We start from the raw sequence: 20,281 nt of genomic DNA, 5'->3' as shown, positions 1-20,281 counted from the left end.
GAACGACCAATCCACAGCACTAGTTAGACTGGTTTCACACCACCACCTTCTCCCCAAAGCACCAGAGTCCTGCAGTGCTGTTACCTGATGTGAGCTAACCAGAAACATGGATGAACTACCTTATCCATCCATCACTTATAAGAGCCTAGTGGTTAAAGCACACAACTTCTCACCCACAGTTTTTAAATAAACTGTTTTTGTTAGTTGGTGGTTTAAAATAAGAAACTTTTATATCCTAAAGACATAGATTTAACACTTTCTTTTTAACAAGCTTTATTTACAGATTTTAATAAATGTCCAGTTCATTTGACCATTTTCTAAACCAAGTTGTCTGAAAGTTGGGTCACTACATTCTTTTAGAGCAGAAATGTTTCTCAGGGAGCTTCTACATTATATGTCCTTCATGGGGGACATAGTCTTCACACCTTCTCACAGTCCTTTGTTCAACTGATGAGCCAGTTCTTTACAGGTGTGAAGTGAAGCCTATTGTAAATAGAGGATAGTGCCTAACTTTACTCAGAGTGAAGGTTCTTGCACTTTTGGTAATGTTTCAGCTTTAAGAAAAGTCTGTAAGTTAACTTGAAAATTATTGAGCAGTCACAATCAGCCGATTGCGGTGACATTTGGCAGTAAAAGGTGACTGAAATGACACAGAACTGAAAGAATATCAGCTGGCATAACTCATAAAACATATGTATGCAGATCTCTGTATTTTGTGTCACTTGTATTTGTGTGGTAAACAAAAGACACCAGAGCCAAGTTTACACCAGGAGTCTCTAGCTGGGAGCTTCTGTGTCTTAACCACTAGGCTGTTGGTCCTCTGAGGGAGACCTACTGTATGGACAGTAACTAAATTCCTTCATACAGCATTATGTTAACAGAGCCTTGATTTGAGTGGACCCTTTAAAGTTATGGATCCATGAATAATTTTCTTTTTAAGCAGTTTACAAATATATCTGGTTTTCATGGCTCAGGTGAAGTTGTGTGGAAGTTGAGTCATGTCAACTCTTTCAGTCTGGTGTCCTTCTTGGGGGAGGGTTCATCACACCTACCTGTAAAGTGAAGCCAAACTGGAGAATAATATGGAACTTCCCTCAGACTGAGGAAGCTTTTGGTCTTTGTCAGTTGTCAAAAAATGCCAGTAAATTTAGAGCTAAACATTACAATACAGTAATACATACAACACAGTATAATTAAAACAAATAAAATATCCATGTGTTGACTGAATGTTTGACTAAAGGGCATTGTATTCATAACAGCTGTAATTTTCTACTTGCTTAGACATAACTAACTAACTTTAAGTTCAGTTATTAACTACTTTACATTTAAGACGCTCATTTCTGTTCTCTCTCTCTCTCTCTCTTTCATATATATATATATATATATATATATATATATATATATATATATATATATATATATATATATATATATATTTTTTTTTTTTTTTTTTTTTTTTTTTTTTTTTGCTCGCTGGATAGCTCAATCGGTAAAGTCACAGGACTTGCATGCGGGGGGTTCCCGGTTTGAATCCCCGTTAGGGCGAATAGGCATCCAGTGTGGGTCCTTGGGCAAGACCCTTCAAGCTACCGCCTACCTCATATCATGAGAGACAATGAACCACATGAGATACCGGCTCAGACGTCGCCCGGTCTAACAAGGTCTGCGTCAGGTGTTGGGGAACCAGAGCACCTTGGCGAGAAGTGGGCTACTGGAACAAGAAAGAAATGGCTGAGATGCGAGAACAAGGCTCTGTTGGAATGCTACTACTCAAGTAACCCTAGTCAGAGGGGTTACATGCAAAGAATGTGCGGTGAATGGGAACGGAGAAACCCACATTCAAGGCTGACGGCGAAGCAACTAGTAGCTCAGTGTTCCAACATCCACAAACGGCAACTGCTATCACAACTTGAGATTGACGAGATACAACACAAATGCTACGGCAAGGGGGAGCCAGGACGCCAGGTCAGAGGGGAGATTTCACCATCTCCCCAACCGGAAATTGGGTACGAAGCCCCAGTAAGCACAGATACGCTGAGCGAGGCAGCAACTGACCTGAAAGATAAGATCATGGCGAGACTGAACAGGCAACCCCGAACCCCACTACAACGGCTAAGTGAAGTACCATCAGAAAGTCTCATGGAAGATGTGAATGCAGCATTGAGAGCGATCCCTACCACAACAATCACAGAAACCAATGAGCTGATATACGCTTCAGCATCAGTGATCCTAGAGGTGCTTGGCTATAAGAGCAACCATGGGAGCCATGAGAAACAATACCCACCATGGAAACGAAGGTTGGAGGCAAAAATCAAGGCAGCTCGGAGGGAAGTGAGCCAAATGACAGAGGCCCAGAGAGGTGCAATGAAAAGACCGATGCCCAAGAGGTACAGTCAGATGCCCATACCTGAAGCACTCGAAACTGCCAAGCAAAGGCTACAAGGGCTGCTAAGGGATGGGACTCACCCTGAATGGCTAACCGAAGGGCGAACGATCCTGATAATGAAGGATCCCTCAAAGGGCACAGTCCCATCCAAACTACCGGCCAATAACCTGTCTCTCCAAATCCAGCACCCTGAGACTGTACGCTAGCCGCAAAGAAGGAGGCCGAGGACTAGTGAGCGTGAGAGCCACTATCCAGGATGAAACATCCAAGATCCATAAGTACACGGGATGTACCACCGGAACATAACTGAAGTGGCTGATCTCAACAAATCCTACCAATGGCTTGAAAGGGCTGGGCTGAAGGACAGCACAGAGGCACTTATCCTGGCTGCACAGGAGCAGGCCCTGAGCACCAGAGCCATAGAGGCCCAGATCTACCACACCAGACAAGACCCAAGGTGTAGACTGTGCAAAGAGGCCCCAGAGACGGTCCAGCACATAACTGCAGGGTGTAAGATGCTGGCAGGCAAAGCATACATGGAACGCCATAACCAAGTGGCTGGCATAGTATACAGGAACATCAGCGCGGAGTATGGACTGGAAACCCCAAGGTCAAAGTGGGAAACACCTCCCAAGGTGGTAGAGAACGAGCGAGCCAAGATCCTGTGGGACTTCCAGATCCAGACTGACAGAATGGTAATGGCGAACCAACCAGACATTGTGGTGGTGGATAAAGAGCAGAGGAAAGCCGTAGTGGTGGATGTGGCAATACCAAGCGATGGCAACATCAGGAAAAAGGAACATGAGAAACTAGAGAAATACCAAGGGCTCAGAGAAGAACTGGAGAAGGCTTGGAAGGTGAAGGCCACAGTGGTGCCTTTGGTGATCGGAGCACTAGGGGCTGTGACCCCCAAACTGGAGGAGTGGCTACGACAGATCCCTGGAAAAACATCCGAAATCTCAGTCCAGAAAAGTGCAGTCCTAGGAACAGCAAGGATACTGCGCAGAACCCTCAAGCCGAAGGGCAGAACCCTCCCTGGCCTCTGGTAGAGGACCCGAGCTTGGAAAGTGGATGAGACCACCCGCGGAGGGTGAGAATAGAGTGTTTATATATATATCTATATATATATCTATATATCTATATATATATATATATATCTATATATATATATATATATATATATATATATATATATATATATATATATATAACAAGGTCTGCGTCAGGTGTTGGTCTAACAAGGTCTGCGTCAGGTGTTGGGGAACCAGAGCACCTTGGCGAGAAGTGGGCTACTGGAACAAGAAAGAAATGGCTGAGATGCGAGAACAAGGCTCTGTTGAAATGCTACTACTCAAGTAACCCTAGTCAGAGGGGTTACATGCAAAGAATGTGCGGTGAATGGGAATGGAGAAACCCACATTCAAGGCTGACGGCGAAGCAACTAGTAGCTCAGTGTTCCAACATCCACAAACGGCAACTGCTATCACAACTTGAGATTGACGAGATACAACACAAATGCTACGGCAAGGGGGAGCCAGGACGCCAGGTCAGAGGGGAGGTTTCACCATCTCCCCAACCGGAAATTGGGTACGAAGCCCCAATAAGCACAGATACGCTGAGCGAGGCAGCAACTGACCTGAAAAATAAGATCATGGCGAGATTGAATAGGCAACCCCGAACCCCACTACAACGGCTAAGTGAAGTACCATCAGAAAGTCTCATGGAAGATGTGAATGCAGCATTGAGAGCGATCCCTACCACAACAATCACAGAAACCAATGAGCTGATATACGCTTCAGCATCAGTGATCCTAGAGGTGCTTGGCTATAAGAGCAACCATGGGAGCCATGAGAAACAATACCCACCATGGAAACGAAGGTTGGAGGCAAAAATCAAGGCAGCTCGGAGGGAAGTGAGCAAAATGACAGAGGCCCAGAGAGGTGCAATGAAAAGACCAATGCCTAAGAGGTACAGCCAGATGACCATACCTGAAGCACTCGAAACTGCCAAGCAAAGGCTACAAGCCTTGGCCAGCCGCCTAAAGAGATACACCAGAGATAACGAAGCCAGACGAATAAACCGGCTGTTCGCAACACAACCTGCGAAAGTGTACTCTCAATGGCAGGGTAATAACAACAGAGCAGACCCACCAAGGCTGGAAACTGAACAGTACTGGAAGGGTATATGGGAAAGGGAGGCATCACACAACAGTGATGCACAGTGGCTGGTGGATCTGAGGGAAGACCACAGCAACCTCCCTGAACAGAATCCAGTGACTATCACAGTGGCAGACATCCAACATAGAGTCTCAGGTATGAAAGACTGGACAGCACCCGGCCCTGACATGATCCACGCCTACTGGCTAAAGAAGCTCACTGCAATCCATGAGCGCCTGGCAGCACAAATGAACCAGCTGCTAAGGGATGGGACTCACCCTGAATGGCTAACCGAAGGGCGAACGATGCTGATAATGAAGGATCCCTCAAAGGGTACAGTCCCATCCAACTACCGGCCAATAACCTGTCTCTCCACAACATGGAAGCTCATGTCAGGCATCATCGCAGCTAAGATAAGTGGGCACATGAGTCAATACATGAGCGAACCACAGAAGGGCATTGGTAAGGATACCAGAGGAGCCAAACACCAACTCCTGGTAGACAGAACAGTCGCCCAAGACTGCAGAATGCGACACACCAACCTGTGCACAGCCTGGATCGACTACAAGAAAGCCTATGACTCAATGCCACACACATGGATCACTGAATGCTTGGAGCTGTACAACATCAACAGAACTCTAAGGGCCTTCATTGCAAACTCGATGAGGTTGTGGAGAACCACCCTTGAAGCCAATGGGAAGCCACTCGCCCAAGTATCCATCAAATGTGGCATATACCAAGGAGATGCACTGTCCCCACTGCTGTTCTGCATAGGTCTGAACCCCCTCAGCCAAATAATAAACAAGACTGGCTATGGATACCGACTCCGGAACGGGGCCACCATAAGTCACCTCCTCTACATGGATGACATCAAGCTGTACGCCAAGAGTGAGCGAGACATCGACTCGCTGATCCACACCACCAGGATCTACAGCTCGGACATCGGGATGTCATTCGGACTCGAGAAATGTGGGAGGATGGTGACAAAGAGAGGCAAGGTGATCCACACAGAAGGGGTCTCACTCCCAGAAGGAACAATAGCAGACATTGAGGACAATTACAAGTACCTTGGAATACCACAGGCAAACGGCCACCTTGAACAGGCAACAAGGAATGCGGCAACAGCCAAATACCTCCAACGAGTAAGGCAAGTCCTAAGAAGCCAACTCAATGGCAAAAACAAATCCCGGGCAATAAACAGCTACGCTCTGCCAGTGATCAGATACCCTGCGGGAATAATAAGGTGGCTAAAGGAAGAGATACAGACCACAGATGTTAAGACACGAAAGCTCCTCACCATGCATGGAGGGTTCCACCCCAAATCCAGCACCCTGAGACTGTACGCTAGCCGCAAGGAAGGAGGCCGAGGACTAGTGAGCGTGAGAGCCACTATCCAGGATGAAACATCCAAGATCCATAAGTACATCAAGGATAAGGCCCCGACAGATGACGTGCTGAGTGAATGTCTCAGGCAGTGGAGAACAGAGGATGAGATGCTGGAAGAGGGACCATCATGGGAGGACAAGCCCTTACACGGGATGTACCACCGGAACATAACTGAAGTGGCTGATCTCAACAAATCCTACCAATGGCTTGAAAGGGCTGGGCTGAAGGACAGCACAGAGGCACTCATCCTGGCTGCACAGGAGCAGGCCCTGAGCACCAGAGCCATAGAGGCCCAGATCTACCACACCAGACAAGACCCAAGGTGTAGACTGTGCAAAGAGGCCCCAGAGACGGTCCAGCACATAACTGCAGGGTGTAAGATGCTGGCAGGAAAAGCATACATGGAACGCCATAACTAAGTGGCTGGCATATTATACAGGAACATCAGCGCGGAGTATGGACTGGAAACCCCAAGGTCAAAGTGGGAAACACCTCCCAAGGTGGTAGAGAACGAGCGAGCCAAGATCCTGTGGGACTTCCAGATCCAGACTGACAGAATGGTAATAGCGAACCAACCAGACATTGTGGTGGTGGATAAAGAGCAGAGGAAAGCCGTAGTGGTGGATGTGGCAATACCAAGCGATGGCAACATCAGGAAAAAGGAACATGAGAAACTAGAGAAATACCAAGGGCTCAGAGAAGAACTGGAGAAGGCTTGGAAGGTGAAGGCCACAGTGGTGCCTGTGGTGATCGGAGCACTAGGGGCTGTGACCCCCAAACTGGAGGAGTGGCTACGACAGATCCCTGGAAAAACATCCGAAATCTCAGTCCAGAAAAGTGCAGTCCTAGGAACAGCAAGGATACTGGGGCGTTAACAAGGCCAGTACATCACAGTGGGGGGTCATGACTGGTGTAGGGGGGCTTGGTGAATTGGTACCTAAGTAATGCTAATGTCATGACAAGATCAGTGTGAAATCCTGCAGCAACGAGGCAAGGAAAATTTGCCGCTCCATCTGTAAGTCCAAATTAATACGCCAGAGCATGCTAGCAAAAAGTGGAGCCATTGACAACCCTCCTCTGCAGTGTCTCTAGGAGCTTTGGAGTCCTGCCAGGTCAGCATTTTGTGTTGAGGTGCGTTTCAAAGTGTCATTCAGAGTAAAAAGCAACCAATAATAGCCTGTCTTTTTGGAATGTTGACAGGACAGTCCTTTAGTAACGTGCCAGTGCACTTTGCCATATCCTGGGACTCTTTCACAGGAAATGCAGTTCTGACTGGCCATCTTGTGAACGCTCATGGACTGTCACACACATTGATTATCTACAATCGGACAAAACATTACTTAAAAGTTTCTGCCTGGTTTCAAACCAGGGGCTTGTAGCGTGTAGGGCGAACGTGACAACCACTACACCACAGAAACCTCACAAGGCTGAGAGAGACAGTTCTTGAGGAAGGAGCGTTCCAAAAAAACTTTTTGCAAGTGCCAACTATGCCTTCCATGGGTACATGTGAATCAATGGAGCTAAAGCGGAGCCCCCAAAGGGTTTTGGTCACTTTGCTAAATCCTTAAACAACAAAATTGCTTTGTTGAAGCTAAAATCCCACACAAAAATTGTGTATCACGTGTGACTTGGACATTCACAGACCGCAAGATGGTGAATTCGGTCCTCGTTAGTATAGTGACCAGTATCTCCACTTTTCACGCGGAAGCCCAGGGTTCGATTCACTGACGGGAAGTGTTTTTCTATGTCATCCCTCTACACGGCACATGAATTTACTTTCTTTTATGAATAACAGCTGAAGATTGCTGCTTTTGACCACCACAAAGTACCTCTTTTTTTGCTGGAGTAGCTCAGGGGGGAGAGTGTTAGACTGAAGATCTGCATCCTTCGGTTCATCCCAGGTATCAGCAACAGATGTCCAAACTCTAAGATGCGAAGCGCAACCATGTCTTCACGTTTCATTTGTTGCTTTTTTGAAGAATCAACAGATCATGTGTCATGCATTTCTACTATATTGATATTTTGTACATGGCTACAGTGGCATAAAAATAGCCCCTACATGGAGAAAGTTGAAAGAAAAATTTACCTGTTTCTGCCTGGCATCAAACAAGGGACCTTTTGCGTGTGAAGCAAACGTGATAACCACTACATGACAGAAACCCATGCCATGTTGCACATTGACTTCCTTTTTAAGCAGAATCTTCGACTCACTTTTTGAACAACATGGCTTTGAATTGCTCTTGCCTTGTCAGCAAGACGTGGAGGTTCCAGGAAAGAAAATGATCTAGTGCAGCCTAAAACCCTAACAGGTGTACGACCTCCATTCCAAAACACACTGCTCTGGCAGGATACACCAACAATGGCAGCCACCCAAGATGACTGCAACAGCTGACTGCTCTCTTCTTAAGACCCTTTTGCCCACTTAAGTTCAATTTCTTCTCAAGTCCAATTTAGTGTGCCAGAGCATGCTAGCAAAAAGTGGAGTCATTGAAAACCCTCCTGTGCAGTGTCTCTAGGAGCTTTGGAGTCCTGCCAGGTCAGCATTTTGTGTTGAGGTGCGTTTAAAAGTGAAAAGCCACCAATGATAGCCTGTGTTTTTTACATGTTGAGAGGACAGTCCTTTAGTGAATATAGACTTGCCAGTGCACTTTGCAATATCCTGGGACTCAGGAAATGCAGTTCCGACTGGCCATCTTGCAAACTCTAATGGACTGTCACACACATTGATTATCTACATCAGACAAAACATTACTTTAAAGTTTCTGCTTCGTTTCGAACAAGGGGCCTTTTGCATGTTAGGCAACTGTGATAACCACTACACTACAGAAACCTCTCAAGGCCAAGAGAGACAGTTCTTGAGGAAGGAGCGTTCCAAAAAAAATTGTTGCAAGTGTGGTACACCCAAATACGTGTGACCACATTTGGTCAAGAAAATAGGTATTGGTTTATTTACACTTATTTTATGGTGTAAATATTCTCTGGTATTGAACAGATTTATTTTACATTTTTGATATGTACACCGGTGTAAATATTAGGAACCATGAGTAGGCGGAACCTTCGACACTGTGTCTGCGCACCCCTGGCTGCCTATTGCGGACCATTTCCTGTTCCTCTTTAGATGCAAATTGGGAAAAGACACGAGTGTTTCTGTCGTTCCTTCATTGAAGCTTTTCCTATATTTTACAGGTCAGTACTTGGTTAAAAAAAAAGAAAACACCGCAGATGAAAGCCTTAAGCTTCGTATTACTCCTGCAGTTGATGAAAGAAGCGTTGTTAGTGATTTTTGTAACTTTTGAACTGTTTGGAAAGTCTATTGAGCCACGGCACATAGGAAGGAATTAATCTGGAGCATCAGAGGACGCTTGTTCACACTTTCACACAAGAACAAAAACTGATCTTTCAATCGAGACAAGCCAGCACGGACACTTCCTATGACCCAAGAACTGTCCAGGAAGTGTTTCTCCACACAATCTACCAAGGCCTGGGAGTTAAGTATTCAGATTTACGACAAAGACTAAGACCCCTCACCTCAAATAACAATGTTACGGACGAAGAGATTCTTAGTGGAGTTACAAAAATCGTAAGTGACGAAAATGAACACCAAAGGAGACTAGGCCAAGTTAATCGTCAAAAACCAGCAAAAGCTCAAAATGCTGTTATCGAAACAAAAGATAAGGTAGCCAAAGACCAACCAACTTCACAAACAATACAACAACTTGCAGACTAAGTAGAGACTCTAACAAACATGGTGGCTAGCCTAATGAACCAGAAAGCAGCACAACCCTCCCCCTCTCCCCCACAACTACCTCCCCCAAGCTTACTTTCCAACTCCCAGCTAATCATCCCAAACCACCTCAAAAGAAGACCTATCTTTGTCCAAAGTGCACTGAACAGAACTTACAGGACTGTAGTCAATATTTTGTATGCTGTGAGTCAGGACACAGAGCAGTTGGGTGTTTAAAGCGGACCAAGATTCAGGGAAACTGGAATCGGCCTCTGTCAAGGGACAGCCAGGGGCCGGCACAATGTCACAGTCCCAGCCAGTAGAGACAGCCTCAGCACAATCCACAGAGCAGCGCACCAAACATCACATTAAGCAGACAAGGAAACAGTTAAAGCGAGACAAGAGAAAACGACGTGTCTCCTCCTGTCAAAGCTCAACCTCTACAAGCTGCGGAGTTCCCCTAGTTGGTAATAAGAGTCTACTTAAATGTTTGATTGGTGGCTATCCTGTAACAGTTTTATTCGACTCAGGTTCACAAGTAAGCATAGTTGACAGAGAGTGGGTCAAAAGATACATTCCAAACTATCAAGTGAGACCACTCCAAGAGCTGCTAAACAATGAGCTTGAGGTCTATGCAATCAATGGACAAGCAGTTCCTTATGATGGGTGGGTTGAGCAAACGGTAACGCTCGCTGGTCATGAAGATCCCAATCTTACTGTACAAGCCCCATTCCTAGTCAGTAAGCTGTCGCTCTCTCAACCACTGGTAGGCGCTAACGTGCTTGGAGCCATTATGCAAAGCAAGTGTCAGATGAAGAGGCCATTTCTTTACTGCACAGTCTTCTACGCAGGGCGTTTGGCATTGATGAAGAACAAGTAGTAGCTATGGTGAACTTCATACAAGTGCCTCAAAGGACCGATGGCGACCTAGCCACAGTGAGAGTTGGTAAAGACAATGTAACTATCCCAGCTGGCAAAGCAGTTCAAGTCTGGTGTAAGGTGCCTCAAAACTTTGACATTTCTGACCCCCTTGTGCTGTATGAACCTGAAGAGAGTGTTGCTTTAAGACATGTGTAGGCGAAGGGCTCCTGGAGATAAACAACTCTCTAAGACCTTTTGTCAAAATTCCCATCTCTAACCACTCCAAACATGAGATTATTCTGCCGAAGAGAACAGCCTTAGGTACCATCCAACATGTCGCTAAAGTTATCGCTAAAGTTATCGAGACGGACATGCCTACTGATACACTGGAGTCAGCTCAGTCCTTACAGCCCACTGTCACCACAGCGGAAGTGAATAAAGTCACCTCTGTTTGTGATTCGCTTACCGAGTCCTGGTTGCCCCAAATCGACCTTAGCCACCTGAGCCCAGACCAGCAGAAGGCAGTTAAGAAAGTGCTGAGGGAAGAGTGTAGTGCGATTTCTCGTGACAGTGCCGACATAGGCTGTATCCCTTCCCTGCAAATGGAAATTAGACTCAAGGATGACACACCAGTCCAGAGGGCCTACGCCTCCATCCCAAAGCCCCTTTACAGAGAGGTAAAAGAGTACATCCAAGAGCTGATTGTGAATGGATGGATTGTAAAGTCGCAGTCGCCCTACGCAGCCCCTGTCATCTGTGTGAGAAAAAAAGATGGATATTTACGCCTATGTATTAATTATCGACTTTTAAATAACAAAACAGTGCCAGATAGACATCCGCTCCCTCGGATTCAGGACTTAACAGACTCGCTTTGAGGCTAATGCTGGTTTTCAATCCTAGACCAGGGCAAAGCCTACCATCAAGGTTTTATCGCCGAAGGCTCAAGGTACCTGACAGCATTTACCACTCCGTGGGGCCTCCATGAGCGGGTGAGGATACCCTTTGGGCTGTCGAATGCTCCAGCAGCCTTTCAACGGAGCATGGAGGAGATGCTCGACACGCTCCGCGATGAGTGCTGCATTCCTTATCTTGACGATGTGCTTTGCTTCTCCAAGTCTTTCGATGAACATGTCCAAGTGTTGCAGAAGGTTCTTAAAACTTTACAACACCATGGAGTAAAGCTAAAGCCCGAGAAGTGTGAGTTGTTCCGCAGAGAGGTTCGGTATGTTGGTCGGTTAGTGTCTGCAGATGGTGTGAAGGTGGATCCCAAAGACATTGAGGCTGTGCAGTCACTCAAGCACAAGAGACCACAGACAGTTGGAGAAGTCAGACAGCTTTTGGGATTCCTAAGCTACTATCGGACATATGTGCAGGACTTCTCACGCATAGCCAAACCCCTGTATGACCTTCTCCAAGTCAAGTTTGACACCCCGCCAACCAAACCAGCAAGAGACAGGGCAAGATTGGCCCAACAATCTTCTCGAGCTCCACTGCAGTGGGACAAAGAACACCAAGAGATTCTCGAGCGCTTGATTGACATGCTTACCAAGCCACCAGTGTTGGCATACCCTGACTTCACAGGACGCATCCCAAAAGGGCCTCGGTGCCGTCCTGTATCAGAACCAAAATAACAAGATGAGCGTAATAGGGTACGGGTCACGAACTTTAACACCTGCCGAACAAAACTACCACTTGCTCAGCGGCAAACTAGAGTTTCTAGCTCTCAAGTGGGCAGTTTGCGACAAGTTCAAAGACTACCTCTACTATGCCCCTCATTTCACAATATTTACGGACAACAACCCATTGACATATGTCCTCAGCACAAGTTCAACGCAGTAGGACATCGTTGGGTCAGACAATTGGCAGATTTCCACTTCGACATAAAGTACCGGCCAGGAAAAGTGAATGTTGACGCCGATGTGTTGTCACGCTGTCCACTCGACATTGACACATTTATGAAACAGTGTTCAGAGGAACTGTCAGAGGAAGCTGTAGGTGCAGTATGGGAAGGGAGCAGAAGAGCCAAGCAAGGTGATGAAGCCTGGATTGCAGCCCTTAACCTCACCACACATAGTCAGCCTCTCAAAGAGCCTCTGCATTCCATCAGTCATGACAAGCTGGTACAAGAACAGAGCAGATTCAACTATTGGAAAAGTGATTGAGATGAAAGAGAAAGACATGTTACCAACAGACGACAACAAGGTTGACACAAACACAAAGAGACTGCTGAGAGAGTGGAGTCGGCTACATATTGAGAATGGCCTTCTCTACAGAAAGACCAGTGAGCGTAAACAACTAGTGCTGCCTGCTGTTTACAGACAGATTGCTCTCACACACCTTCACAACAACATGGGCCACGTCGGGGTTGAAAAGGTCCTTAGTTTGGCCCGGGAGCGATTCTACTGGCCTTTCATGAAAAGAGAGATTGAAGAATATGTTACCAGGAAGTGTCAGTGCATCAAGCTGAAGAAGCCAGCCACACATGTACGAGCACCCATGGGCAGTATAACATCTAGTTCCCTGCTTGAGCTCGTTTGCATTGAATTCCTGCACCTTGAGTCCTGTAAAGGTGGGTTTGAGTACATTCTTGTAGTAGTGGACCATTTCACCAGGTTCGCACAAGCCTACCCCACCAAAAACAAGGCCGCAAAGACCGCCGCAGATCGTCTCTTTAATAAATTCATTCCCAAATTTGGCTACCCCTCCAAGCTCCATCACGACCAGGGTCGCGAATTTGAGAATGAGCTGTTCAAGTCACTCAGAAAACTTGCAGGTGTTGGTCACTCTAGAACTTCGCCCTATCACCCCCATTGTAACCCTGTCGAAAGACTAAATCATACTCTGTTGCAAATGCTTCGGACTCTGGGAGACAAAGAAAAGCAAAACTGGAAGGAGCATCTGCCTCATGTCATCCATGCTTACAACTGCACTAAGCATGAAGCTACTGGCTTTTCCCCGCACTACCTGTTGTACGGCAGACATCCTCGGCTCCCAGTAGATCTTCTCTTTGGTCTCATAATAGAAAGTGACAAGGAGACACCACAAGGATACGCTGATAAATGGAAAAAGAAAATGACTGAGGCATATCGCATTGCAAACATAAACAGTCAGCAGTCAAGTTCCAAAGGCAAAGCACATTATGACAAAAGATGTAAAGGAGTAATGCTACAAACTGGAGACAGAGTACTCGTACGTAATCTTGGAGAAAGAGGTGGTCCTGGCAAGCTAAGACCCTACTGGGAACAGACAGTCTACATCGTGAGAGCAGGTGGGCGACAACCCTGTCTACAAAGTCAGTCCAGAGACAGGAGGCCGTCCCGTTCGCACCCTACACAGAAACCTGCTGCTACAAGTGAATGATTTACCAGTAGACATTGTCCAAAGTCAAGCTGCCATGCCAAACAAAAGAACCAAAAAAACAGCAGAAAGACCTAAGACACCAGAACAATCTCACAGTCCAGAGGCAAGTTATTCAGAAGACGAGCCTTCTTACTGGTTTTGTGTTCCCAGATATCTACAAGAGAGTCAGCGTCCAGTAGAACAAGTCCAAAATGAGTCACAGAGCAGACAATGTCCAAGTCAGACACGACAGGATGAAAGGACACACAGCCAAACAGAGAAAGAACGAGACATGGTTACAGAAGAGGAACGAGTAACACGAGAAGAACATTAACAAGACTTAGACCTACCTCAATCAGGTGACAATGAAGAAATACCTCAGCTTCAGGAAGAAGATGACTTCCCCGCATCCAGCCGACTATGCTTTCCATGAGTACATGTGACTCATCAGAGCTAAAGCGGAGCCTCCAAGGGTTTTTGGTCACTTTGCTAAATCCTTAAACCACAAACTTGCTTTGTTGCAGCTAAAATCCCACACAAAAATTGTGTGTTACGTGTGAGTTGGTCATCCACAGACCACAAGATGGCGAACTTGGTCCTCGTTAGTATAGTGGCCAGTATCTCCGCTTGTTGTGCGGAAGACCAGGGTTCGATTCCCTGACGGGGAGCGCTTTTCTTTGTCATCCCTCCACACGATGCAGGAATTTACTTTCTTTTATAAATACCAGCTGAGGATACCTGCTTTTGACCACCACAAAGTACCTCTTTCTTACTGGAGTAGCTCAGGCGGGAGAGTGTTAGACTGAAGATCTGCATCCTTCGGTCCATCCCAGGTTTCAGCAACAGATGTACAAACTCTGAGATGCAAGACGCAACCATGTCCTCACGTTTGATTTGGTGCTTTTTAGAAGAATCAACAGATCATGTGTCATGCATTTCTACTATATTGATATTTTGTACATGGCTACAGTGGCATAAAAATAGCCCCTGCATAGAGAAAGTTGAAAGAAAAACTTACCTGTTTCTGCCTGGCATCAAACAAGGGACCTTTTGCGTGTGAAGTAAACATGATAACCACTACATGACCATGCCATGTTGCACACATTCACAATATTCTACTGGCCCGCTTCATCCTTTCGCGGAAACCAACAATTATTTCCTACCGCAAAACGAGTCACCATACGTCCACAGGCAGCTTTGCAATTTAAGTAATGTGCAAAATCAAACTCTCTGACCTAAAATATATGTAACAGTCTGTGTTAAAAGAAATGTCGAGTCGCTTTCTACCCACGCAGGAGCGGGTGCGAGCGCTGATTGTCTAATTTCAGCCGTGCCTCGAGGAACCGCATTAACTGCAACAATGCACGATGGGAGATGTCCCTCTAGGATGTTGTACTTTGTGAGTTCAAAGATTTTCAGCACCGTCAGTCATCAGTGATCAAGTGTGAAAGGGTCTCCTGAGCGCGGGTTCAGCAACTCATACTTACCTGGCAGGGGAGAAACCATGATCGGGGTGTAAAGGACAGATACAAACCATAAACTATTAGACGGTCAAACAGAATATCAGATGTTAGAACTTGATGTATGACGGGACACAAGAGATTAGTTGTTTTTGTAAGAATGTTACAAGAAGAGTGTTGAACCTAACCAGTCACAGAGCACATGATGACTACGTTGGGATCACAGAATAAAGGATTCAACCTTTGAATATATGACTTGGCGTTTACATGAATCTGTGTCACTAAACCTCATTTAGAACTGAGCTGAGATCAGGAGATGATTTTCAAGAGTGGTTCCTGCATATGTCATACAATCTGTAGGTGGACAGTTTGACATTGCTGTGTAGTGGAACCACATCTTAAATGTTACAAAATATTTTACACTGATTTTTGCAGAGAACAATATCCTGTCAAAAATATGCTTCCATAACTTTCTAATGAATAAGGAGCAGAATCTACCATTTTTACATCCATAGGGGGTGCATCATTCCCAGAAGTACTGCAATACTGGGGCGATGCGTGGAGTGGACGGAGCAAGCCCCTATTCCATCTCCCTGCTCCAAAAACCAATTTAATATATGGTCCCTGGGTAGGGGACGTATCAGATATTAAACTGATAAGAACAGATTTTTTTTTTTTTTTTTTTTTATAAATTAACTACTTTTACACAAGAGTGTATACACCATCCAAATTATTACAACAAATTGAACCAAATATAAACCAAAACAACCAAAAAAAGTGAATCAAAACTAAATGTACTTCTCCACCACCCTCCCCAACATATCAAACAATGTTTGACTGCAACCACAGATCAGAACAATTAGCTAGTCAAATACATCACACTGTATTGTTACAGTAAAAACCAACAAACAAAAACAAAATAGTAATTCAAAGTCAAGTCCGCCATTTACCCCTTTTCCCACCATGTCCTCTCTACAACCAACCAAACCCTCCCTTCCATCTTTCTTTAGCAGCATGGTACCCCAGCTTTGTCACATCCCTACTCATCCTGTCTTGTATCTCCCATTCGACTCTTCTCCTCACCTCTTCAGCCCTACATTGTTTTCCATGCCTAACTAATTCTTGTCGTGTGCTAACCAGAGCCCTCGCTTATATAAACTCAACACCAGCCATAATGCCGTACATTCGCCCTCAACACTTGATGCCCCCACACCCCTCTCCACCACTTCCCAAGACAACACAAAATCTGGCTCAGCCTTTCTCACCAGCCTCCGTGCCCCATCCCAAACCATTCTTGCAAACCCACAGTCCCACAGAACATGATGCACCGTTTCTGGTGCATTACATGCCTCCCTGGGGCAGCACGGAGATCGACCTAGCCCATGCCTGTACATTTTCTCCCTACCCGGGGACACCTATGCAGGCAAGCCCAATGCAAGTCCCTCAGTAAATTGTCCAGCCCTGTCGCCTCTACACAGACCCAATCCACCTCAGACACCCCAACTACTGGTGGCAAGCCCTTCTTTCCCTGTACCACCCTGTATAAGGACCTATGCTGCTTCCACAACCCACCCTGCAGAGTCTCCGGATGGATCTTTACCCACCGCGCCGCCCAGGCAAAATGCCATGGCATCTGTTCAGACCTTGGGCCGATATTAGACCATGGTATTAGGTTCCTAGCCGAATAGGAAAAGAAATAACGCAAACCAGAGCTTGCAGGATGACCAACCTCAGACACCATGTCCTGCAGCAAGGAAGCCACAAAAATGGTGTCCAACTTCAACGGTATATTTGGCACGTCTCTCCCACCCAGCTCCACACCCAACATCATACGCCCACGTGCAACCTATTCATACCCACCCCCCCAAACAAAATCAAAAACCACCCGCAACAACGTTCTTCGCACAACCACTGGCATGGGGAACACGTATGCCAAATGGAGCACTGAAGAGAGTACATCCACCTTAAGCACCAAAACCTTCCCCGTCAAAGTCAACCTTCGACCCTTCCACAATGACAACTTAGCTTTTACCCTTCTCATAAGCCTAAGCCAATTCATTGATGCACTGTTATCAGTATCAAACAAGACTCCAAGTATCTTTAATGGACCATGACACACTGGCAGGGCCCCCGGTGCATCCTGCCGCATCTTCCACCTGCCAAAAAACTTCACTGCACACTTGTCAATATTGAGCCTTGCACCAGAAACTCTACCAAACTCCTCAAATACTTCCAATGCACGTATTGCGCAGTCGTCCTTGTCGAGCAGTAACGTGGCATCATCAGCGTATTGTGAAATCTTCACCCAACCCACCACCCCCTGGAATCAATGCCCCTCTCACTCGAGAGTCAGCTCGGATAGCGGCTGCCAGAGGCTCCATGTACAGTACAAACAGTAAAGGTGAGAGTGGGCACCCTTGCCTAACCCCCGACTGTAATGCAATTGCACTGCCCATGTGACCGTTCACCATCACAACACTCTGCGCACCCTCATACAAAGCCTCCAACCATCCCACAAAACCTCTTCCGAAACCCATCGCCCTCAAAACACTAAACAAAAAACCCCAATGCACTCTATCAAAGGCCTTTGCCTGATCCAGACCCACCACCATGAGAGGCATATCACGATCCTCTGCCCAGGCCGTGATATCACGAATCAACTGCAGGTTAAGACGTGATGCCCTCCCTGCAACCCCGCATGTTTGGTCTACGTGAACAAGACTGGGAAGGATGGTCCCAAGCCGCCCTGCAAAAACTTTAGCCAGAATTTTGTAGTCTACACCAAGCATTGTCAAAGGCCTCCAATTATTCAATTCACTAGCATCACCTTTCTTAAACAACAAAACAATTACCCCAAGCTGCATTGATCGCACCCAAGTGCCGCTTCTCAGACCTTCCGTGAGGACCTCCAAAAGGACTGGCCCCAACAGGCTCCAGAAAGCTAAATAAAATTCGACAGGCAAACCATCAAGTCCCGGAACACGCCCTCTCCTCAAACTACCCAGAGCCTTAGTCAGCTCCAGTAGTGTGAGGGGTGCCTCCAGCGCTGCCGCATGCTCGCAAGAGACTCGTCCAGTTACTAGGTCTAAAAAACTACACGGCTCAACCCCCACCACTTTTTTCTCAAAAACCTCCCGATAGTGCTTCGTCACCAGCTCCACCATTCCCCCACTATCTGTCACCACCCGACCGCTCGTGTCTTTGACTCCCTTAAAAACCCGTTTAGCCTGCCTTGCCCTTACAGAGCTAAAGAAATGTGCAGTACATTCCTCGGCACAATTCCTCCTTCTGCTTGCAACAAAATCCCGAGCCCTGTTCTCATATAAGGAGTTTATTTAAAAGGAGTGACCCTTCAATCGCATGCACACTGACTCATTGGCCAGACCCCCGGCATTTGCCAGGGCCTGTTGCCTTTCAAGCCCTTTTTGCCAGCGTCTCACCCTAGCTTTCTTTTGCCTAGCACGGCGCACGCAGTACTTTACACAAAAAGACCTGATACGTTCCTTTGCCACCTCCCACCATTCAACAGCCCCCCCACATAGTGGACGCAGACCAATTAGGTTTTGCAGGAATGTCTCAAAACTACCTTGAAACGCAGCCTCTCCCAAAACACTACAATTCAACTTCCAATAACCTGGTCCAAAACCTTGTCCCTCCACAGTCCCCATAAAAACCAACCCATCATGATCAGAAAAAAAATTGACACAGCCCTGCCTGAATTCAAAACAATAGATTTAGAAAAAAACACATAATCCAGTCGCCTGCAGACCCCTCTGGAATTCCTCCAGGTGGGGCCTAGCAACTGTGGCTGCACCTCCCGACTGCCATCCACCAACCCCATAGCCCGGAGAGGTCCCTCCCACCCCTGACACCCCTCCCCCTACCCCACCACCCTCATCATTCCAGTCCCCTCCCACAATAACATGACGGTTTGTAGCGCAAAACGGAACCAAATCCTCCACCATCTGCCTCCTTTCCCCCCTAACCTGAGAACCATAAACTACAATGGCTCTAAAAGCCAACCCGTTCAACTGAAAATCCACCCCTACCGCCCTCCCCTGCACAACCACAAAATCTCGTTCCACCTGCACCCCCCCCCCCCAAACAATACTCCCACCCCCGAAGAATGCACCCCACCAATACTCCACACCGCCCCCCCTTGTCCCCATTCCTCACTAAACTTAAGCACATCCTCACCATCCCGCAAATGTACTTCCTGCATCAAAACAACAGACAACCCCAAGTCTTTAATGAAATTGAAAACCATAATCCTTTTCAGAGGATCACGGAGCCCCCTGACATTAAAAGTTCCAACACGCAAAAACATGTCCTGTTGACATCCACAACGAACACAAAAAACCTGCACAGCACATCATCAAGTCCCAAGCTCCGAGGACCCTTGCACCCCATACACATCCATGTCGTCCATCTGCTCTGCCCAAGAACATGTTGTACTCCCTGCAGATCCACGTCTCTCCTCTGTCTCCTCTTTCCCCACTCCATGCGGAGAAGAGAGTGTCAACATGGCTGGGGAGAAAACAAAATCCAAACCAAAGGAATCCACAGCAGAAAAGTTTGTCTTTGTTGCAGTTTCGACAACCATACCACTTCCTTCTTTTGTGTTGGGCACCTCCAAAGTGTTGTCAACCTGTGGTCCAGCTACCTCCGGCACTCCCGAACCTTTGGCCTTCTTGACTACTTGCTGCTCACTCTCCATGCCACACTGCTCCTGTGCAGTAGTATCCGGTCCTCTGCGTCCTTTTCGGGTAGTCGCCTGCACGGTGACATCCACAGCCAACCTCGGCGTTGCATCTGAGGGCACCGCCCCAACCCCAGACACACCAGAAGCCGCATCGTCCACTGACCTCTCTCCTGCTGAAATCGCCAACAGATTTATTTCACTCGCCCACCTCCTCACGGTCCTGCTGCACATTGCAGTCTCCAGTCGTTCTGGAAAGATCTCCCCCTA

At 46.8% G+C, this 20,281-nt stretch overlaps 1 non-coding gene across 1 annotated transcript; it reads right to left on the bottom strand.

The window, feature by feature from the left end:
- Positions 1-15,825: 15,825 nt before the first annotated feature.
- LOC114850204 (U2 spliceosomal RNA) lies at positions 15,826-16,008 on the bottom strand. Its single transcript, XR_003784787.1, has one exon. It is a non-coding gene; the product is annotated as a U2 spliceosomal RNA (small nuclear RNA).
- Between the last annotated feature and the right edge of the window lie 4,273 nt (positions 16,009-20,281).

The sequence above is a fragment of the Betta splendens genome, chromosome 24 (genome assembly GCF_900634795.4).
Source record: "Betta splendens chromosome 24, fBetSpl5.4, whole genome shotgun sequence".
Classification (NCBI taxonomy): Eukaryota; Metazoa; Chordata; class Actinopteri; order Anabantiformes; family Osphronemidae; genus Betta; species Betta splendens.
Note: the sequence above shows the minus strand (reverse complement) of the source record. Positions and strands in the feature narration are given on the sequence as shown.